This window comes from Pan paniscus, chromosome 11, assembly GCF_029289425.2.
Source record: "Pan paniscus chromosome 11, NHGRI_mPanPan1-v2.0_pri, whole genome shotgun sequence".
Taxonomy (NCBI): Eukaryota; Metazoa; Chordata; class Mammalia; order Primates; family Hominidae; genus Pan; species Pan paniscus.
Genome location: NC_073260.2, coordinates 110,582,483 through 110,607,607, shown reverse-complemented (window position 1 = coordinate 110,607,607; position 25,125 = coordinate 110,582,483). Strand labels below are relative to the sequence as shown.

Genomic DNA, 25,125 nt, shown 5'->3' with positions numbered 1-25,125 from the left:
CCTCAGCCTCCCGAGTAGCTGGGACTACAAGTGCCCGCCACCATGCCCGGCTAATTTTTTTTTTTTTTTTTTGTATTTTTAGTAGAGACGGGGTTTCACTGTATTACCCAGAATGGTCTCGATCTCCTGACCTCATGATCTGCCTGCCTTGGCCTCCCAAAGTGCTGGGATTATAGGCGTGAGCCACAGCGTCCAGCCCAAGGCACCTATTTTTAACTCACCATAATTAAATGTCCCAAACTCCCTAATGCATTTAAAGAGAGTATAGAGAAAGTGAGCAAATGAGTGTGATTGTGTATGTGACCTCTAAACTTTGAATAATGCATCCTCAGATGTTTGATAATGCCTATTATGGTCCTAAATGCTAAATGCACTTAAAAAGGAAAAATAAGAGTGTCTGAAGAATAATTGTTATGCCCAAATACTGTTAAAAATTTTAAAGTTGATGTTGCCCAGGAAGATACCAAGGAGAGTCGAGCCCTCCACCCGGCTCACCCCAGTGTAGGTGTTCTTATCACACTTGTCTATGGATCTTCAACGAGGAAAGGAGGGGACATGGGATCTTCCACTACCAAATCTGGAAAGCTCTTCAACATTAGAGTCATCATGCTTATTTTACAAGGAAGAGAACATTCACAATTTCGTATCTAATGACGAATAGCTCAATGGCTAAGGTCGAAGCCTTCCACCTCCCAGGACACATTCAACCTTTTCTCAATATATCTCATTCTCATATTTTAAAAATATAAAGTCTTATAAGTTGGGCAGTACTTTTCCAATAAAGGCAAATTTTTAAATTTTTTTATTTCATAGAAAATCCGAGAAAATCAAACACAAAATGTTTTTGTAAAATATACTTTCATGTCATAAGTTTAACATAAAAATCTAATCTGATTAATGATACCTCGCTACATTTGTCATACTGAGGCTAAAGCCTTGGACTTTACATAGAAAAGTTGTAAATGTGGATATTTAAAGGAAATGTCTCTTCACTCTTTAAAATATCTTATTTTAACTAGAATTCAACCAAGGACTCACTGGAGCAGTTAATGGAATATACGGTACTTTATTTCCATAATCGAAGCTTTTTTCTTACCTAGGTTTCCATCTCTGTTCCTCTCCTTTGGTTCTGTTCCTTAGTTTATTCCCTTCAATAACTTCCTCGCTCAGTTATAAGATTTTTTTCTCTATCATCCAACTGCGTATCTTTCTACTTCCTTGTCTTCCCATTTTATTGTTGTAAACAAGCTTACGAAGAACATTTTCATCTTCCAAGGACCCTTCCAACAATCAAATCTTCCTCTTTTGTGGGAATGCTGCCAAACCACTATCAAATCTTAAGGTGTGGCTCATCCAAGTTCCTGCTTAGTGCCACCTGTGATCCCTTCATGATTTCTTCCCTGAACACAAGCTACTACTTCCCATGCAAACTGCCTTCAGCCTAGACAAGCAACGACTGAACCAACAAACCAACGCAAACCTGTGTCTGTTTATAGAGCTACGACATCAGCCAGGTCAGGAAATGGAGAGTCAGAAAACAATCTCGGTTATTGACTTACAGTAGGTGCTTGACAGGACTGTTTCTGAGTACCCAAAAGGTATCAAGCACACAGTCCTGACAACAACTCTGTAAATAGATATTTTCTCCATGTCACAGTTGAGGAAACTGAGGCCCAGAGGTCCTTGGAGTGTAATTTTGGCCAGTCTCTTTCTTATTTTTATTTATTTATTTATTTATTTTTTGAGATGGAGTCTTGCTCTGTCACCCATGCTGGAGTGCAGTGGCATGATCTCAGCTCACTACAACCTGTGCCTCCTGGGTTCAAGCAATTCTCCTGCCTCAGCCTCCCAAGTAGCTGAGATTACAGGCACCTGCCACCATGCCCAGCTAATTTTTGTATTTTTAATAGAGATGGGGTTTTGCCATGTTGCCCAGGCTGCTCTCAAACTTCTGAACTCAATTGATCCACCCACCTCAGCCTCCCAAAGTGCTGGGATTATAGGTGTGAGCCACCACACCTGTCCTGGCTAGTCTCTTTAAATGGAGTTAGCCCACCACTGAAAATTATGAAAGAGTTGTATAGCGTTTCACTTTAATGTCTCCATAAGCCATGTTAGTCAGGACCACCTCCTGCTATCCACAAGGACACTGCCCCTCCTCCTCCTGTCTCCTCTCTGATTCTCCGACCTCCACTCCACATATTCACCAAGGGCTCTCTTGTATATTAACCTTTTCTCACTAGACCACTTGAGACACTCTTTCATAGGAAAGTGATACCATTATTCATGCCCCACCTTTTAAAGATAGATTAGCTGAGAAATCATGAAACTGGCCTTGCTGTCAACTAACCAGTGTTGAAACTGGAATTAAATCCCATTGGAATGAATGGAACACACAATCTAACACTGAAACTTCGTATTCTTTCAACTACTCCATGCGACAGTTATTCGCATCAGTTCCTTTTTATATCACTACAGAAATTTCCTTTTGAGGTTTTCTTCAAAGAAATTAAGAGCCATAGCAATTACTATATTAAGAATTAGAGTAATAATAAATAGCTATCATTTTATGTAGTAAGTATCAAGCATGAGCTATGTGTCTTACAAATATCTCATTTAATCCTCATAAAAATTATTATGTAGGTACTTCTGTTATATGTCACTTAACGATGGGATATGTTCTGAAAAATGTGTCCTGAGGTGTTTCATTGTGTGAACGTCATCGAGTGTATCTTCACAAACTAGATGGTATACCCTCCTACACACCTAGACTATATGGTATAGCCTATTGGTCCTGGGCTACAAACCTATACAGCCTGTTACTGTACTGAGTACTACAGGCAATTGTAACCATAAGTAAGTATGCGTATTTCCAAACATAGAAAAAGTACAGAAAAAAATGCCATATTATAATATTAAGAAACCACTGTCATATATTCGATCTGTCATTGACCAGAATGCCATTAATTGGTGTATGACTGTATTATTTTTATATTACGAATGACTATTTTTTTGCCTTTATTTTCTTAAGTATATAAACTTCACTATCAAAGAAGTGTAACTCTGACAAGATCTCTTTGAAGACAACATGCAGAATCTCAAAAGGCCACATGTAGAATATTCAAAAAGTGTTGAAGTTTCAAAAATCTTCTAACATTTTAAATGCCTTATAGACATAAAACAAAAGGTAAGTGGAATTTAAAACATATTTATTCAATTAGGGGACAATTCTTTTGAACAATTATATATAATACTTTGATTTTTTCACTGTCATAAAAAATGTCAACTATCTACCATAAATGTGCAGGTAAACTGGCTGAAGGAGAAGTTTGTATTCTGCATTTATTACCAGATAAGTTCAATTTCTGTCCTCCCTAAAATCATGGTTATCAACCTTAAGTGTTAAAAACGGAACAGGGACTTTATGAAAACAAAATATTTGAATGAGCATTAAAAACATTGTTCACATTTATACATCCACAACTCACATTGCCTTAAATATAGACTAGATTATACTAAGGGCTCACCTTACAGCTGTTTCAACACAGGCCTAGTGAAATGTGTTATTGTGAGTAAAGGGGATGGGTAGAGGTTTTAATACTGACAATCAAAATTGAGACTGACATAGTCACCAAGGAAAGAACATGCCATAATTTAAAATTAGTCAATGAATAATTTTTTTAATTATTGAAAATACAATGGGCTACGAAGATACATGCTTGATATATTTCCAGTCTAAATGCATAGCATGACCTCTTTGTCTGAACCACTTAAAACTGCCATGTTAAAGATCAAAACGATCACTTCTCCGCCTTTTGGCTAAGATCAAGTGAAGATTGAAACATATTAAATACTATATTTATAAAAATAAATTAATGAACAAATAAACACAGAGTGGAGAAGGAAAAACCTCTTCCTTACAGTACAATGCCAATCAACAAAAGTAAACAGAATGATGGAGTTCGAAAATCCCCAATGAATGGGTGAACGTTTGAGGAGGATTAGGATATTTACATGGTTTCAAAGTAACTCTCCACAAATTCCTTATTACTTATAAAGGATAACTTTATAATAGAATTTTAGACTGGAGAAACTTGGCAGATACCACCTTAATCAGTGATGCAAGTTACCACCAACACTGGGACAAACTAATATATTTTACCTCCTGTTAGGATTATCTGCGAAGGGCAAAACAGCACCCATCACTTCTGTGATATTTTTTATAAAAAGCATAGCCTGACTCTAATCATAAGGAAACATCAGGCAAACCCAAACTGAGAGTCATTCTGCAAAACAACTGGCCTGAACTCTTGAATAACAAGGTCAAGAGAGACAAAGATAGGCCAAGAAACCGTTCTAAATCAACAGAGACTACAGAGACAAAAATATAGAGCATGACCCCAGGTTGGGTGCTGGGCCAGGAAAAAATTTTTATAAAGGATGTTGTTGAGACAGTTGAGAACATATGAGTTTGGACTATGAATTAAATAAGAGCATTGTATTAATGTCAGATTTTCTTATTTTGTAATGGTTCTGTGGGTAGAAAAGAGAATATCTCTTCTTAGGAAATCTTTTCTAATTTCTTCTTATTGTCTTACGAAATACAAATTATAGCATTTAGAGGTAAGAGGGCACAATGTCCCCAGATTATATCAAATAGTTCATAAAATGTACAAATACATGTAAATACATAAAGAAATGATAAAGTACATGGGGCAAAATGTAAACATTTTATGATTTATCAAAATAAGTACAAAGAAGCTTACCTTTAATATCATATGGCTCAATCTAACATCCACATGTTTATTGACATATATAATCAACTAAAAACCACTTAGGGACTAGAAACACTTACTAATATGATCACAATTAAAAATACCTAAGAACAAGTATGTGAACCTGAATGAAATACAAATCAGTATATAAGTATGCTGAATACAATTGTCATAGTTGACATTCTCACAGCAAACATTGCATTTTTCAAATTATATTCTTTCAATAGCTTTTTGGCCCAAGACATAACACAGGAAATTATTTGAATGCTTGAGTGGGACATCTCCAAATGACCAATCACATCATCACTGATATTACATCTCACTTTTTACTGGAGTTTGTTGCATGGAAAAGTAATTCATCTCTTTGAATATGTTTCATAAGAAAAACAGAACTCTTCTAATTCTCTTCCAAGAAACCCTGGGGCAATAGTAAATTCTGCATCCAAAATTTGAAAGGAATTTTTACAACTTGAAATCCCACCGTCAAAGTGTAGCCTGGAAAATATTTTTATAAAACTAAAGGTAGAACAAATAATGTAAGGAAAAAAAATCCGGATGCATTCGTACGCTAGCCAAGCAACATCAGATTATTCAGCACTGTACCTATTGATCTTCTTAATAAGCCAGATCCTAAAGATTCATGGCACTAAAGATTCAGGATGGACACACTGCAACATCATTAAATATTTTCTAAAATGATCATTCATTTTGTGGATGGATTTAATGCTAAATCCATCCGAGCCCCCAAAATGGAATTTTAATCTAATCCTAGTAATAATGCATTTTTCTCTAAAATCTTCAAAAACTAAACAAAATCAAGCCAAAAATGAAAATTGTTTAAAATAAAAGTCACCCATAATCTCGGCATGTAAAGATAACACCATCACTGTTAAAACTTTGGTATGTTTCATACCAGCATAAACCCGTACATGACTCCATCCATCCATTTGTTTTTATATACAAAATAAGTGCTTTGTATACACAGTCTGTACGTTGTTGGTTTTCCAACTCCAAACATTTTCATATGTTTTTACATATTTCTTTCATAACAATTCAAATGAAGATGCTATGGAAAGTGGACCAATATCTTCAAGACACAGAAAAGCAGTCAACCAATGGTGGAAGTGTTTAAGGACAGTTCCCAAGGTTTGTTCACCTGTGGGAAAGTCCGAAGTAGAACCTCAGTGTTAAGACTGCATAGGAATGAGAAGGTTCTTCTTCCTTCTCCTTCTCCCAGTAAGACCGCATGGTGTACTGATCCTTACTGTTAGGGAATGCACCGTAACTCTGTTTGTACTGGGACATTCACATTCTTTGTGTGGTCTGTCTTGGCCCTAATCTCAATTACCTGGTGAGTCTAGAATGACAGTTTCTAATTATTTTTTTCAGTGTAAAAAACTCATAGACCTATATGACCATTTCTATTCCATTAGTCCTATTTCCATTAGCAGTTGCTACTAAATAAACTGCCCATACCACAATGTGGTCTTAGCTCCTTTCCAATAACACCTCCCTCCCCTCTGCATCTCATACACCAGTCACTCTGTTCTAGCCACTGCTGCCTGAACATGCCATTTGTTCTCCCTTCCCTATATATATCATTCCTTGCTCCAAAAATATCCTTTGATCACTTCTCTGTATATTGAAATTACACACACACATACACATATATACACACATATATATACACACATATATATACACACACATGCACTTATGTGTATCGTGATCTTCATTACCTTTCCTCATCCTCCCAGTGTGAACTATATTTCCTTCCTCTGTTCTCAAACATTTGTTGTATCACAATGCATTTTTTTCTTTCAAGCTTGAGTCAGATTTTGTTTTTGCAATTTTTAATTGTATCATTCCCCATAGAGAAACTTTCCTGAGGGCACGGCTGTGCTTTAGTCTTTCCTATTTCATGCAATTTTAAAATAGTATCATGATCATATTAGAAGTTTATCTAATATATGAACTGAAGAACTAAAACAGGAGAATATCAAGAGGCTTTGGACAAGCTAAACAAAGTAAACTACGGAAAATCTGCTATATTGTGGGTCAGTTAATTATTCAAAGAACCAAAACATGGCTGAGATAATTGTACAACTTTGTGTTTTAAGGGGAAGACTGGCCTCAGCATATATTTGTTTTATTCTAAATTTTAACTACTTCCAGAAACAATATTGGCCCAGAAGACATCAACTTTTTCCAAGTTTGGTATTGGCTTCACCAACCATTAACATGTTTCACTTTCCAGTGCCCCTATACCAGAAGGGCTACATAATGTACAAAATGAAAATGTGGGGCCATTTGTTTAAGGTTATTCAGGGCTTCAGGATGTTCACAGCAGAGCATTAAACCGAGTACAGGGCCCTTCTAAGCACAGGACTCTGCGCAACCGCACATGTCATGTGAAGCCAGTGCTGTCTGTATAAAATGTCTGTCTGCAGTTTTCCATTCTTTCAATCGAGGTAAAAACCAAAGATTCTCACACAAAGTGAATACAGACTTCCTAAAACAATCCAACAAGAAATGGAACAGAAAGAAGGGCCCAGGCCGGGCGCGGTGGCTCACGCCTGTAATCCCAGCACTTTGGGAGGCCGAGGCGGGCGGATCACGAGGTCAGGAGATCGAGACCATCCTGGCTAACACAGTGAAACCCCGTCTCTAATAAAAAAAAAAAAATACAAAAAATTAGCCGGGCGTGGTAGCGGGCGCCTGTAGTCCCAGCTACTCGGGAGGCTGAGGCAGGAGAATGGCGTGAACCCGGGAGGCGGAGCTTGCAGTGAGCCGAGATCGCGCCACTGCACTCCAGCCTGGGCGACAGAGCGACACTCCGTCTCAAAAGAAAAAAAAAAAAAAAAAAAAAAAAAAAGAAAGAAGGGCCCAGAATTTTCAAAATATTCCTAGACCTATTATGCAAGTTTCTTTCTTGACCTGTGCACAGAATTCTCTGGGTTATATTTCCTTTATATATCTACTTTTAAATTATATTTTTGTAGGTTCCAAGTCATGCAACAAAATGCTTGCAAACCTTTTCCAAAAGGAGAGTGGGGGTGCGTTATTACATTCCAGAAACAATATTGGCCCAGAATATTTTACTTTTGCTGATGAATATTTTACTTTTTCGGTTAAGGACTCTGTTCATCTAAGTTTTAGCTATTTTTTTTAAATGGGCCTTCTCCGACCATCTCAGTCTTCAACACAGGACAATTTCTCTTGCAAAAAAGTGAAATGTATAGAATTTACTCCAGTCCTATAAGACCCATTACTTTCAAAAGCATTTTATCTCAGAGTGCAGCCTGCAACATGAGCCTTTCAGTGGGGTGGGGACTAAGGAGGGAAGTGGTAGAGAGGGAGGATGAGGGAGATCAAGGCCAACGGGAGAGCCCACCAGAGGTATGCTGGGTTATAATTAATGGCATGAGGTTACAACCTGCAGCTGACTTCGGTTACAGTAAAAGGTCAACCTTCTGCTGCAATTTTCATTTACTGATTTGGAGTCTGCTACAGTCTTCTCTTTCCCTCACTCCCTCAGGGTTGGTTGTCTAGCTGATCCCTGTTGCGTGCCTTTCTTTATTCCAACAAAGATTCTTTTTTCACCCTTTACACAAACATGCACCCACACCCATACCTCCACCCTCACCCACGTTCCCACAGAGGCACACGGATTCAAAGACTGGACACTTCCACGGCTTTTATTGTATATCAGGGGATCCGAGGCTTTTGGATGCTTCTGCCAAAACCGACTGCATTCTTCTGCCAAGTCCTCTCCCTCATCCAGTGACATTTGGAAGGACAAAGGGGGCAAATTCAAATAGGCCTTATTTCCAAGTGGATAGTACATTCTCTGGTGAGCATAAAACAATTTTGGTATCAAAATCATTTCATCTGAAATACTCAAGGGCTTGAGGAATCTATCTCTGGTGGAACTGAAAATGGGGAAATGATATTGGAATGTAGGAGAGGGTAGGGAAGTAGCCAGCTGGAAAAATCCTGAAGCTATATGCTGCCAGAGCTGGTGCAGACATTCCCCAGGAAGCTGGGTATTTAGGAGACTGGAGATCTCTCTCACCACACCAGGTTCCCTCACCATGCTTCACTCTGAAACCACTGCTCCTCCACAAGACAGGGACTGCTTGCAGACATCAGCCTCCTGTCAACTCCCTCGCCTGCTCTTATGCTGGCAGGTGTAGATATCCCTCTGCTTCTTTTCATTCCCACTCCACACCCTCCAATGAGTGCCCTGCCTTCTATAGCTCCCCGTAGCCTTTATTCAAATCGCTGCATCTTCTATCCCAAAGATTCCCAAAGTCCAATCACTTGTGTAGCATCTTTCATGACTTGACATTTTCAGTTATCACTGACTGGTATTGTTATCAATATTTTTATTTTCATGACTCACTTTCCTTAATACACACATTTTTAATGGAAAGTTTTCATCACTGCTAAATGGAAACCGATATCACTTGCAAGCAATAGAATAGAATATTAAATGCTAGATTAGAATAATGAAAAGGCATTCATTCGGGGACCTCTAAAAGCCATCTCGCCTGTATCTATGGTACCCATACCCCTCTTTGAGAAGCACTGCTCTTACCAAGGCCTACTTGAGACAACTAGCTAGTCTAATCAATTTATTTGAGGAGAGGTGTATCCATCAGTTGTATTTTTACCTAGTATCCTTCACAGATAAACAGACACATATGCCTAGATGCCTTCATGCTCAATCCAGAAAGGAAAAAAGTCAAACTTCTCAGAATTTAGCTCCTTTGACTGAAAACTCTCCACCTCCCTTCTCTAAGCTTCTCTCAGAAAGACTGAGGAATGAATGAATGAAGACATCTATGTTGCAATACTGACCAGAGCCAGTGGAAAGTACATTTTGGATCTTATAGCTATGCAAGCTACCCATAAATATTGGGCTTTTCATTTAATTTGCAAGTATTTACTGAATTCAAATGAGGACTTAGACCTGGTACCTAAGATCTCATTAGAGATTCAGAGTGAGAATTCACAGCTTAGCAAGAGAATTGGGCTTAGGAAATCCAAACCCCTTTAGTTTTCTCAAATTTGATTACATTCACAGGTGAATAAAAGGAAGACCATTTCAAAGTTCAATTCATGTGCAATCTTCAGATTTAAAATTCAAATCTCAAGTTCATCTCAAGGCTTCCTGCTACAACGGTAGTCAACATAGTGACACCAAGAACAGCCTGATCTTACTCTCAGCATCCAGACCTTTTCAGGGACAGGGATAGCTGGCTGATGGATGGTTTACGGTCGGAAAAGGTGGCTGCACACATGGATGGGATACACAAGGTGGCTTGTAAAACTTATGAGCCATGCTCTGTAGTGTGACCTGGGTGAAGGATGGTTCGGCTTCATAGGAGAGATAATTAAAAGCAATTAAGTGCTGCTGGAGAGACAGCAGAATTCAGCTCAGACTTCACGGCTGTGCAAACCCAGTCTGGGTGAAGGCCAGAAGCCCAAAACCCTCACCTTATTTACTTAAGGAAAAAAACCAACAGATTATTAAGCCATGAGTGCCATCAATAGGACAACATTTAATAGGGTCTGAAAAATATTTTTGCGCCCCCGTGCATCCCAAGGAGCTGCACTGTCTGCCTATCAGAGGCACACCCTGGGGTTCCTTCACTATGTTCTCATACAATGCCAATGCAAAAGAAAAGAGTCATTCACATCTCAATGCATTCTTTTCTCCAATTTCTTGGCCATCACCTTAAAGAGAAGAGCCTCAGGGAATGAGAGGACAGAAGAAAGTGGTCTGGAGAAGAAAGTGGGAAACACAATATTTGAGGACAGAGAGTTCTGTGTAGAAACGCAAGAGGTGGGATTCTGGGGTATAGGATAGGACAGAGTCAGAAGAATCCCGCAAAACCAACGGGTGGGTGCCGCTTTAGGATCAGGGCCAACATAAGCCTAATGGAGTGCCTTGGTTTCCTAGGCAACTGGGAATAATAATACTCAGAAGGTGGTTACAGGCACCTGGTTAAGTGCTAGCCTCTCTAATAGTCATCTATAATTACCATTTTATTACTCTTAATATTATAACCTACTTGATATGTTCTTAATTCCTCTTATAACTGTCTTCTTTTTCTTTGGGCAGAAATAACAATTGTTATCATGTCATCCCCTCCACAATGAAGTAAGGAAGCATAAGTCCTGGATTAAGATTAAGTGTGCTCAAATGTATGCAGAAAGCAAAAACACTAGGAATTCTGAGTAACCGGGCTCTTTACTGCCTGTATCCCCCCAGGAAAACAAAAGCAAAGCTTTTACACACAGGATGTTAGTTATTACCCATCTCCACCCGCTTAATGTTGAAAGGGTGGGGGAAGACGTGAGTTTTTCCCCCACCCTTTCAACATTAAGCACTTGGAGATGGATAATAACTAACATCCTGTTTGTATATCACAACCATGAGAATATATTGTTTGTTGTATTCCTTCTAAGAAAGGCAAAAATAAGATTTTATCTAGTCCTACCTACCCCAGGCACCTCAAAGAACTTCAAAAGCTTTCAAGAAGTGTCAACAGAGAACAGAGTTTATGTCTTATAAGCATAAATCAATTTCCTTCTGAAACGAACAGGAACAGTCTTACATGAGAAGGCAATTTTCAATAACAATTATATATGGATCTATGGGAGGATGTATATGAATATATACACATATGAAGCTAAGGGAAGCCTGTGAGAATAAGTGGGTCTGTGTTTACAAATTGAAGGAAAAATAGAGAAATAAAGTCACTTTTGAATGTCTCTTGTTGTCTTGAAGAAATAAAAAGGAAAAGCACAATACAATTCAATCAAGGACTCTATCAACCCCAAGTCCTCCTTACTTTACCTACTAAATGTTTCTCCAATTCATCCAGCTCTCTTTATCTTTCACTGTCAACATCCTACAAAGTGGTACAATTGATTCTTTCATATTATACTCTAAACGCTTCCTAACTCATGTCTCCACAGTTACTCTGATTTTACTTATAATCAATTTTCCACATGCCTGTTGGAGAGATACATTAAAAATTCAAACCCGCTCATGTCATTCCCTTGATTAAAACCTTTTCTGTACACCTCAAATTTCTTAAAGGCCAAGACTCTCCAGAAAGCACAGCATGACCCAGGCCCTGTCTACCTCATCAGCTTCCCATACACCCTTTGCTGATCACTTGCTGAGCTCCAGCCCCCTGGACCTGGCTTGTTCTATCTCCCATTCCCTATTCCCCTTCACCTAAAACTCACCTCCTCAGGGAAACCTTCTTGACATCCCATCTCTGGTCAGGTCTTCCTAAAAGTAGCTTATACTTCTCCATCCATAGCACATATTACAATTTAGAGTAATTATAAAATTAATTATTGAATATCTATTATTCCCTGATAAAAGACCTAGGAGAGCTAAGATGGTATTTTTTGTATTCCCATTTCCACAAAACCTAGAGAAGTGCCAGGTACCTAGTAATAGTCACTACTTATTGAGTGCTTACTACATGCCAGGCACTGTTTTAAGAACTTACATGCATTAATTAATATAACCCTCATCACAGGCCTGTAGGTTAGGTGCTACTCTTATCTTCATTTTAGACACAGGGAGAAGAAATTTGCCAAAGATCTTGTAGCTTTGCACAGTGGAGCTGGAACTGAAATCCAGACAGACTCATTTTAAGATATCTCTTAATTACAATTCCACATTACCACATAGTTGGCATTTAGTAAGTATTTGTTAAATCAATGTGTTTATTTGACAAAAGATATTTTCCAAGTAGCTATGGTCAGACACCATCCATGATATGGGAGAGCAAGCAGCAAGGAAATAGAGAGTCCAACCCTCATTAGGTGTGTACTTTAATTCTTAGTTCTATGTTAAATGCCCTCCTTTTATTTTTTCATCGTTGTCGATTCTTATTTTTCCAGCACAGTTCAATTGTTAATGCTGTGCAGTATTAACTGTTTCACAGATCTGTCCCAGAAATTTTGTCTTTGGAGAGTTTTGTAATTGAATGCCATATTCATAATAGTTCTGAGCTTTTTTGAGCCTCGCACATTAAAAAAAAAGAAGGGTGGGGAGGAGACAGGAAATTATAGAGTGCTCATTGACAAAAAGAAGCATAACAGTCCATCGGACACTTCTTTTTTTAGTGCCCTAAAATTGATAAGTGATATTGAACAACACTGTGGACGAACTTGTACACCTGTTTGCAGAAGATGCAAAAACAATTTAGTTTACACTAAGCAGAAGTTCAGAAAATTAAATTCCATTATAATTTTATGATAGCATTTTTATGTCCGGAGTTCTGTCCCAGAGCACTACCCAGAGAAGTGCACGGCCACTATAAATAAGAAGACCTTTATTTGTATAGTTTGCAACATTTTTGAAAAGCTGAAAAATTATGAATCCTCTTTACCAAAAACAAGGATCTGTGGGTTAAAACACAAACATACATAGCCACACCTCCACACAGATTCAATTTTGCATTTAATTGCAGTGAGTTGATAAACCTGAGGCCAATTTATGGCCTCAAAGGACCCCAAATTAAGAATTTCTGATCTAGAAGAATACACGTTTACAACGTTAAAGTTTAATAGGCAAATGAGTCATTAGGTTGACTCAAAAACAGTGGAGTTTTTTAAATGTAGATTCTGATTTAATAAGTCTGAGTTGGGGCCTGCGATTTGGCATTTCTGAGAAGCTCTCAGATTATGTCACTGCTGCCAGTCCATAGATCATATATTGCGTAGCAAGGCCTGAGATAATCTCTCAAATGTCAGTGATCTCAGTTCGGCTTTTGATAAGACTGGGGAGTCAAGGATTTGAAGTTGAACTTCCTGGTCAGTACCTATAATCCAAATTTTTAGAAGCATTCGTTAAGAAGTAATTCATTTGCTGTAGACATTAAGCTTGCTAGAAACACTGAAAACATGACATGATTTCTCACTCTGTCCAAATGCCTCAGCACTTGTGCATAGAAGTGGCCTTCAGGAGAATCTGCATACAAGGCTAACGTTGTCTACATGAAGAATTTGGATTTGCTCAAATACTTGAGTACTTGGTAAAGGCACAAGTGTTTTCTGCCATAAGATAGGGTATTCTTTGGCAGCTGTAACCAAAGGTTTTATTATTAATCCAAAAAAATTAATATATTAAATCATTGATAGACACCGAATCAATAAAGTAAATTGAAAACTAAAATTGCTTTAGTTGTAGGTGGTGGGACGTGGAAAGGGAAAGCCAGAGATTTCTGGAAACTCCCCAGCTATATTTGTACCTTGACGGTGCCTCTTGAAAATCTTAAGTAAGCTCATTGGAAACATGTCTTGAAAAACACTGCAGAATGACCTGAAATGAATGGTTTGGATCTATGTTACTAACAGGTCACCTCAAGAGTGTGAGTATCCATTTCTGAAGGTTTGCCCAATATATTCACTTCAGGGATTGAAGAGTTAAAGAAATCTGGATTTGAACCATCCTTTTCACACCCAGATCTGCTACTCTAAAAGTCTATGAGTCCATTCTTTTCTAACTTAATTAGGACCTGGAATTTAAGTACAGTATCAAGCATTTTGATATTTGTCCATCCTTCCATCTCCCAGGGTGAAGAGGCTTTTTTTTCATGGCCAGAAGTCACTGGTAATGAGTTAGATAATTAGATTCTATTGTTGAGAACCTAGACCTGCTCATTCTTTTCCTCACTTTCAATTCGTGTGTGTGTGTGTGTGTGTGTGTGTGTGACAATATTAACTTTTCACTTAACTGCTGGAAATTGCAGGGAGCAGACAACTGCAGCTGAAAGAGGTGAAACAAAGAAAAGGAGGGAAAAAAAGGAGGGAAAAGCTTTGCTGCAGAGTTTTTTTCTTAAGGGAGGAAGAAAAAGATTTTGTATTTCATAACACAGAGCATTAAAATGATGTAGCCCCACACAATGAAAACCTTGTGTTTTATTAAAGTGAAAAGGCTTGCTCAAGGCCTCCATTACTCATTTCCGGATGGAATGGCAAAACTTCAAGTTTGAAAAGACTCAAGTAGCTATAATCAAACTTTCCCTGGTAGCAGCTGATAACACAGCACTTTCCAGAAATCCATTTTGTAGATTCTGCAGATCAGCTATTTTCAGGACTCTCAGAGGCTGAACTCTGCACAAAAGGGGTAGCCGCACAGAAAGCCTGGAGATACTTAGCGCTGGAAGAATGTTTTCCACTACTTTAGGGTGGAAACTGATGGGAAATTCAATGGGTGGGTAAAAAGGTCACTACCATAATGCGAAAACCAATGTTTCAGTATCTCCATCCCACAACTCAAAAGGACCAAGGCAAAAGTACCCAAAACCCTGTTACCCCACTCACCTTCCCCTTCAACCAGAAGGACGGGGTTCAGAGACTCAGGGGTAGACGTCAGGTAACAAACAGCAAATCTCCTGCCAGTTCCTCATTTATGCTGGAGAACAGGCACCTGGTCTTCATTAACATTGCTGCGGTAGTTAATGCGTTGCAGGTGTGAAAGTGTGTGGCTGAAATCTGACAAAACACCTGTCTTTTGTGGCACCATTAGATCTGCCTAGTGTGGGACACGACCCCCTCGGGTGTGCTTTCTCCTGCCTTGAAAGCCACAGTAAGCATTGTCCTGTAATTACAAAATCAGAGTCATCATTGCTGGGAAGAATTCCTTAACAAATTATACCTAATTAGTCTGAAATTACCTTTAATTCATGGTGAAACCATAGGCTTAACTGTGTTCTATAACACCTTCCTTTTTATCTTTATGCAAATATGATTATACACTATCAAACTGGCACCACCAGGCATAAAAAACAGCTGCAGCTAGTTCTTTGGTTACTAAATGGGAACTGGACGCATGCCATTGATTATGTTTTCTGAAATGCTGCATCAAAAAAAATAATAATAATATCAGCCAGTTCCTTCTCTGTGAATTCTAGTTTTCTTCCCCACCCACAGAATCCTAATTGAAAGCTGTGAGATTGATCTCCCTTGCCCAACCCCCCACCTCCTCACCACATTTTCTGCAGAGACGTGTGTACATCTTGCTGCCGCCCAATCTTTTAGAATGTCATTAAGTGTCAAAACATACCTCATTTTATTTCTGATCACAGCTTCTTATGATATGGCTTATTTGGCTCTCATTTTCATCTCAAATCTTCACAAAACTTTTGATTCAATGCAATTTGATTCATGTACTGTGGATTAAAAAGTTACTCATGTAGCAGGCATTCATCTACGAGATTTACATATACTCTGTTATCTAATCCTGGCTGCAGTCCTATCCACTATGTGCTACTATTATTATCCCCTTTCTGCAGATGAGGAAACCAAGGCATAGAGATGTTATATATCTTACATGAGGTCAGGAAGCTAGAAGAGACAGAGCGAACATTCTTGCCCAAGCCATCTGTTTCTAGCATGCTCTTATCCCTTCTAATAGGCATTCCCAATGATGTCCAAGGTCTTTCTAATTGACACTGATTACTTTCAATTCTCCTATCACACTTCTGAGCACAACATTGTAGGAAAATTTTTCCAGTTAGTTGGCATGTAAAGGTGAAAAGTTTCATTGTCATCAGAGAAAGAAATCACAGCTGACTCCTCCGTTGAATCCATACAATTTGTGTAGCAATTATATTTCCTCCTCTACTCCAATGAAGGCATTTTTAGAACCAAAGTCATATTTTCTGTTTCTTTAAAAACAAAAACAAGCTGAGTGTATCATAGGTATTTTAAAATATGCATGTCTTTTAACTGGATCATACTTGGGTAACTTTTGCTCTGATACGAAAAATGTTTGAGATGCTTTCTCAAATTAAACCAGAGTTTAATTCTTCAGAAAGCAATTAAAAATATTAAATGCTTTTAGATTTTAAGGTCTGTTGCTTCTTTCTGCATCTTCTAGAGAAGTTCCTTGAAAAATTAGCATCGGCTTTACAACAGTCATTCCCATCCTACAAAGAATGACAGACCATATTATTCCTAAGTACAATCCAATCCCAGGTTCTCTGAAGATTGTTCACTTTGAAAATGAACCCCAGACCACATCTAAGTTACTTTCCAGATAGGGTTTTGCAAGTATACAAGAGATTAATTATCTTGAACAATTTCAGGCTTGGTATGCAAAGTCAAACATGTAATCAGGTGCAGACGTTGTACCAGACACCTCAGTAGGATGTCTTGAAGTTCCCCTGGAATGTAGTGGTGAATTGGTTAAAAAAATAATTATAAGACTAGCGGTAAGGTTTTGGCTGAATACTACTTTTGTACACTATCAATCAATTAAAATAAAAGCATTTTTTGATGGTTGTTCAAACAAATATCCGGGTCCATCTGTGGCTATTTTATTTATGGCATTGCTGTTTTTCACCAACAACAAGTTGGCTAAAAATCAGGTTTTAAAATCTTAATTAGAATCAAAACATGATCTTCTCATTTCACGCCTCCGTTCAAGTTCATGTTACTGCTGTGTAGAAAACGGAGTCTGCTTTCTGGAGGCAGATCCTGACTCCTGCACCATGGTAATCTACACAGCCGGCCCACAGCTGAGGGATGAGCTGTATTTCTTTAAGTATTTTTATTAGGCTGATTCCCACAAGTTTGAGAACACTGTAATCGGAGACACTGCAAGGCCACATTAAAATAAGAGGAGGAAACTGAACTCTCATTCAACCCGTTTCCATGAAGTTTAGAATTTTCAACTCATTCCAAAGCAGAGGATGTTCCTTTTCACATCCCTCATGTTTTGTAAACACTGCAAGTGCTACTGGCTTCGTTTTCATTAGTAGGAGCCACCAGCTTATGTTTATTATTTTTAATTATTAGACCTTCTGCAAAGAGAACATTACTGCTGACAATTTATATTAGTGATGATGCATCCTGATTGGTCAGAGGTGTTATTCCCTCCTTCTTTCCTCACTAGTAATGCTTGTGATTATTTATAACCTCCACACTTTGGTGTGTCGTGTTTTTCCCCCAAACAATTTTCTGTGACACCAGTTAACAACGCGTAATTACGATAACCAAGGCTGGGTCTATCTGATGCCGAAGCATCCGGTTGGAAGGCGAAATTTAGTCAAACATCTGAATGTTTGAGCTGCATAGGGCCAAACATCTGGATGTTCCCAAATATTTTCTCAAATATTTGGAAACATCCACAGATTTCTCCTCGTGTAGACAAAACATCCAGATGATTAACTGAATGCTTCTCTTTTCATCTGGATATTTGGCCACTGAATTTTCTTTGGGTTCTCTATATAAGAATATCTATCCAGCTGTTTTACATAGCCATTGCTACACCAAAACAAGAAACACAGGGAAAAAACACATCCTATTGCTCCAAGGCAAGTCTATCTAGTTTTCAGTAATTGTGACAAACACCACACTGAAGCATAAATTACCTCCAGAAGGAGAAATCTTTCTGTAGTCTCCTCTTATCCACAGTTTTGATTTCTGTGGTTTCTGTTACCTGCGGTCAACCATGGTCCAAAAATATCAAATGGAAAATTCCAGAAATAAAGAACTCATAAGTTTTACATTGCTCACCATTCTGAGTAGTGTGATGAAATCTCACACCATCCCACTCCATCCCGCCTAGGATGTGAATCATCCTTGGTTCAGTGTATCTGTGCTGTCTACACTACCCACTTGTGAGTCACTCAGTAGCAGTCTCAGTTATCAGATCCACAGGTGAGTTATCACAGCACTAGTGCTCAAGTTACCCTTGTTTTACTTCATAGTGGCTCCAAAGTGCAAGAGTAGTGATGCTGGCATATTGTCATAATTGTTCTATTTTGCTATTATTTATTGTTGTTGATCTCTTTCTGTGCCTAATTTATACATTAAACTTTATCATAGGCATGTATGTATAGGAAAAAAACATAGTATACATAGGGTTCAGTATTATCCATGGTTTCAGGTATCCACTCGGAGTCTTAGAATGTATCCCCTATGGATAAGGGGGAAACCACTGTATATCCTAAAAGCTAGGAAGAAAAGAGTTCAAGTGTCGAGTCTCAGAAAAGGAAATTACTTATCCAGTGTTAACATCTTGCAGTAACTATTTTTGTTGGCACTAATAGTAATTTCTGAAGCTCCAGTCTCTGTGTTCCTTCCCCAGCCATGTTCTTTGGGCTCCCTTGAATCGTCCTCCATCTAGTGATTGACAAAGTTAGACTAGAAGCTATTAAAACATTCAAAACTCTGGTTAGATGATACTAACTCAAAACTGTACAGATACATAACCTACAAAAATTGCAATTTTTGTAAGCAATAGCCTCTCATCCAGAAGCTGGTAGCCACACTACAACATGTGAACTCTTCCTGAAATAGTATATAAAGATTTATACAAATAGGCATTTTGTGCAGAGGAGGGAGAGTACCTAGAGATTTCTCCAGTCTCTCAAGGGCTGTTTTTCAATGAGTACCTTCTCCTTAGTGGGCATATTTTTAATACTTTCTAAAATTATTTGTGAGTTGGGAGAATCGATGCCTCTTATTGTATGTGGTTGTTTGTGATGAATTCTAGCAACATTTTGTTTCCTTCGTTGGGCTGGTTTCAAAGATAACATGAAAAGAATTTAAAGATATCAAAGACACTTTATGTGTAGTCACCCCCAGCATATACTCCCTCTTAGCCAAGGATTGTTCAATTGCAAGAAACTGTTAGCCACTCAAGCTTGTGAAGAACAAGGAGTTTAGCTTAAGGAGTCAGAGTAATCTCTTGGAAACAGATGGCAGGACATACAAACAGGCCTCACAAGGGGCTAGAAATAGGACCTGCGATGCCCAGAGGCACAGGGGAGCCACTGTTCTGGTCTCTGCCTCTCTGAGACCACATGGTCCCTCATCTCTCGGCCCTCTGCACTATTCTGTAATTCATCTAATCTCTCTGTCTTGGTTCCTCACATGTACAATGAGGATAATGATAGTATCTACCTTAAAAGTTAGATGTGCCTATCAATGAGTTAGTCCATACAGTGTGCTTAGAAGACTGCCTGTCACATAATGAGCACACAATGAATGGCATCCATTGTTATTGTTACTATTGATTATTCTCTTTGCAGACCAAACTCTCCTGCCTGCTCGCAGTACATATGGCTTTTGAATAGCCACACTCAGATGACAGCCCCTGTTCCCCAGGTTTGTTTGTATGATTCTCATTCTCATAGTTAACTAACTGCTGATTCTGAATCCCAATTTGAAATTCTCAAGAGAGAGGATCTAATGAGCCCAACTTTGGGCAGGTGTGTACCTCTGGCCCCATCAGCTGCTGCCCTGCCCAGGGATGCCACAGAGCTCACTCACCCCTTCATGACCTGGTGGGCAAACTCTTAGGGAAAGAAGAGTGAGTCAGGGATGAAACAGAAGGCATTCTTATGCAGATAGCAACATTTCAAACTTGCATTATATGGCATTAAAGTTAGAACACATAGCTGAGCGTAAAGGAAATAATCTATGATCTCTCTACTTAGAGAAAATTTTATTTTTAATATTTTAGTACATATTTATCATGCATTTCATACATATTTTTACCTACTTTATAAATGTAAAATGATACTCTGCATTTTGTTTGCAGTTTTTTTCTCACTAACAAACTGAAATTTTCCATTAACTATTTAGTATTATTCTACAACATGTTTCTTAATGACAGGATGGCATTTGTTTAAATACATATAAAATAGAATATATTATAATAGCCCATCTTTGAACATTTAGATTATTTTCAATTATATAACTTGTAACTGGTGCCCTCACATAGCATCTTTTGCATAAATTGTTATTCATATGGTTTTTTCTTCACTTTTAATTAAACAAGAAATAAACTCATGTATGGCACTTTATTTTCCATTTTTACTTCTATTGCATTATCTAGGAGTTTGTCTATTTTTATTTGTTTTTATCAAAGAGCCACTTTTTGGATTTATTTATCAGTCTATCAATCATTTGGGCAGGCTTCAATGGTGAGCTGCTAATTAAGTTAAAAATAAAAGTCAAAGACACAATAAGATTCAGGACATGATGAGGATATCTATGGAATATATAACTCTTTTTAAAAATGAACTTAATGATCTGTTTTGTTTAGTTCAAACTTTCTGAGACTGCAAGCCTACTTTGCAAGAGGAAAATCTCCACAGCTATGTCATCTACCTGCTTATAGGGTGTAAAATTCAATCTATGACTAACAAATCAATATTGTCAATTATATTACTTGGATATTCATTTGTCTTACATTTATTTATTTAGCCTGCTCTGTGGGTCAAATAAGAGGAGAATCTTAATAAAGAGTCTTACTACTATTGAACCTGACCATTTCTCCTTGTTTCTCTGACATTTTCCACATAATTTCTTTCACTGATACATTCAGATTCTATTACAGTATAAATTAATTATAGATTGAAACTTTAAATGTTTACACTGCCTTTATTTGTCCAATTTATTATTACTTGATGTAAATTCTATTCAGTCATACACTAATATTGCTAATCCTTGCTTTTATGTCTGAACGTGACCAAGATATTTTTGCCTAAACTTTTATTTTTGTAACTTTTGAGTTCCTTTAATATGGCAAATATATATATATATGCTGTTTTAATTCTGTCAGATATATATATATACATGCTGTTTTAATTCTGTCTGATATCTTTTTTGTTCTGCTCAGAATTTAATTCATTTATAACTAATCAGAACTGATCAGTTTTGCTAAAAGTTTAGTCGTGACTCTCTTAGAAATGAACATATATTAAGATTTTATTTAACACCCAAGCAAACCAGACAGATGTCCTAATCAGTTCAAAAGAGAATCTGAAGAACAGATACATTTGATCGGGAATAGACATTAACGTACAAATGGGAGCAAACTGGTTTCTTGAGGGGAAGCTGGAGGTAGGTCAGTTGACCAGGTCAGGGCAGAATTTGTGTTTATAGACAAGAAATATTTAGCATTGCTATCAGTTACCAACAACTTACAGTTGTGAACTAACTCAAAGACAACTAGTGGCCAGAACTAGATAACTTACAAGGGTGTCCTGTATGGAGCCAAGCATAGTTTTTCATTAAAGCTCATACTTCCCTGAAGTTTTTTTTCGGTCATTCTGAATGCTTTCTGTTTTTTCAATTCTTTCCTATTTTATTTGTTTTCTATTTTATTCAAGTTATGTTTCTCCCTCTCTTCCATCTAGTTATTTATAGGAAATTAACCTCTCACTATGGTTGAACTGTTCGACTGTGCATTCTAATTTATTTTCCTCTAATTATTAACTTTAGATTACAACTTTTACTTCTTCCTACCAGTTTTTGTGATATAGTCCAGAACTCGAGGTCTACTTTCTTGCCTTCAAATAACCACTGTCACTTTAAAATATGCATATTTTCAAGTACTAACATTTTATTGTTTCCTTAATTTATAATTATTAAGATTTATGTTTTACAACGATAGCCCTCATCTTTCTATATTTCATTACTTCCCTGTTCTTGAGTGTGTGTGTGTGGGTATGCTCATTTCTTAGTCAGAAAAGTTTTGCATATATTTATAAAAGAAACATATGTGTAATTCATGTATTGGCAGTCACTGTATATCCAATAAAGTGTTTCTGGTACCTTTGTATGTGAACAAAACCTATATATATTATAGAAATCTTTGGTGATAGTCTTTTTTTTCCCATTTAAAACTCTGAGGAAATCACTTCATCGTCTTCTAGCTTCTCATTACAAAGGGAAAATTGAAATCTGAAACTGGATGTTTTTTATTCATTCACGGATGACCAGTCTTGTCTGCTTAGATGCATGTCAGATGGGTTTTTCCCCTTGAACGTTAAGACTTTCATCAGCATATATCTATTTGTTGTTAATTTCATTAATATTTTTTGGGGTTTTTTGAGCTCATTCAGTTTAAAAAACCAGACCTTATTCACTAGCCCAGCCAAATGTCATTTAATTTTTCTGACTATTGCTTTCTTTCTGTTTATGCTGATATCCCCTTCAGTAACAGTCACTCTCATGATGTCAGTAATATATCCTCCAAATGACTTACCTCAGCTTTGATTGTCTTTATTTTTTTGTCATTTACCTCTGCATTCTGAAATATTTTTTACCAAGCATATATTCAATACCCTTCATTTGACTTACTATGATGTTATTTCTACTCCTATTACATTTTTAAACTCTGTTCTTAAATGTTTACTTTAAAAACATTTTTTCCCTTGGAACTCATTTTAAATTTCTGCCTCTCTGCAACCAGTTCCAATTTCAAATCTGTTTATTGTATTATCATCTCATCTTACAGGTTTTATTTTATGGAACCCATGTTTTTCTAATATTCATAAGACCACAAAATGGTGTATAAACTGTATTTCTGTTTCTTTCTATAATTTTTTAAAATATGCTTCTGTCTGTGAATAGTATGATCCTGGTTGTGTATGTGCCTGTGTGTGCCTATATGTGTATCCAAAAATCTGAACCCTAAGACTAGAGGAAGAGGACAAAGTCAGCCAGCAAGATCATTTGTGTCACACAAGTCTAGAAACTCATAAATTCATTAACACATGTACTTCTTAAAAAAAAAAAAAAGGAGAAAGAGAGAGAGTCCCAAGGGAAGAATAAAAACAAAAGAAATGGTTGAAAATCTTTTCAAGGATGTTCACCTCATATATCCAGCCAAGAACCCACCTTACCCTAGAGGACTCTCCTCAGGTAGATTTACTCCCTGGAGAGACAAAACTAGTGTGATTCCAGAGTCAGGGTCCTTGGGCATAGTTGAGGGTGAAGCTGAGGTATCGTTCTGAAAATGGGGCTGAGGATCTAGGCTAGGAATGCATATTGATTGAGCTATGAGACTCACGTTACCCATGCAAGAGACTGGAAGTTTCCTCTCTGAAAAATGGCTCCTTACAAAGACTCAGATCATGACACTCAGAGGCCACCAGCTGACAGGCCCTGCCCCTGTACACAGAAATTCTGATCTTCATTATAAATATGAACATACAGCCAAGGCTCACCACACATTTAAGAGAAGTCTCTAACAGGAAAGACTGGCCAAAATAAACAAATAAGACACGCTTGCAGGAAATAAAGACAATACAGTGAGCAAAGAAAGGTTTAAAAAATTTTTTAAATATAGTATTAATAGTCTCATAGTAACCAGAAAAGATTTTTTGCGTCATGAGATAATAACACATTGCTATTTTTTAAAAGACTTTTCACAGAACAATTAAATAAAAATGCTATAAAGAAGGGATGATAACTGAGGAAATCTTCGGAAAGTAAAGCAAACCCACAAGAAAGGATAAAAAATAGGAGAGGAGGGAAAAAGTTAATAAAATCTGAGGAAGCGTCCGGGAGACCTAACATCTAAATAAGAATTTTAGAAGGAAGAAAACCTAAAAGTTGAAAACTAAGAAATTATCAAAGTAATAATACATAAAATTTGCCACATCTAAAAGAAATGGCTTTCTGGATTATGAAGACACAAGTGCACATCGTGATGAATAGACCCACAACAAAGAATATCTTTGTGGAATTTCACAATACTATGGGTAAAGAGAAGAGCCCAAACGCCTCCAAGGAGAAATAGCAGATCCCCAAGGAAGGATGAAGAATGAGAAGAGCATTTGACATAGCAACATTGGAAGCTAAATGATAAAGGAGCAAGCCTACACTCTGTCAGCAATGATTTTCAAGCCAGAACCCTGACTCCAGCCAAATTTTAAACCAAATGTCAAAGTAGAATAAGGATAGTTTCAAGCAGTCCAAGTATCAAAAAATTGTTCTGTCATGTTCCTTTTTGAAGAAAGCCACATAGAAACATACTCCATTACAACAAAGGAGTAAATCACAAATGACAAAGATGTGGAAATCAGGAAACTGGAGGTTCCACACAGTTAAAGACTAAGGGAATTCTAGAAAGAAAAAAAAAAGTGGTAAAAGAAGACCCCAGGATGACAACTGTGCAGAAAGCCCAGAGGAAACTCAGTCCAGATGTGGGGCATGGAGGGCTCCAGGAGCTACACGCCAGCTCCGCTTGGTTGTAATGAGGAGATTTGCATTTCATTTGGAGACTTTAGCAATAGTACACAGAAACTAAGCAAACCCACAGAAAGGAGGCAAGTCTTAGCTCTAGCCAAAACAAAAAGTTGTACAAGAAAGGTTATGACACAATGTAGCTCAACTGTGAGCATTCTTTATATGATCGTAATTATATAAATACTGACGACTGATAAGATTAAGTATTGATATGATTATACTGAGGGAGGTGGGGTGTATTAATTAGTTCAGGCCACTTTAACAAATTACCATAGACTGGTTGGCTTAAACAACACACATTTATTTATCATAGTTC

The 25,125-nt window shown here is 37.5% G+C and overlaps 1 long non-coding RNA gene across 1 annotated transcript; it reads left to right on the top strand.

Annotated features, from left to right (window-relative positions):
• Window positions 1-3,096: 3,096 nt before the first annotated feature.
• LOC130540498 (uncharacterized) lies at window positions 3,097-21,090 on the top strand. Its single transcript, XR_008954481.1, has 3 exons — window positions 3,097-3,187; window positions 19,856-19,931; window positions 20,875-21,090. It is a non-coding gene; the product is annotated as an uncharacterized LOC130540498 (long non-coding RNA).
• Window positions 21,091-25,125: the final 4,035 nt, after the last annotated feature.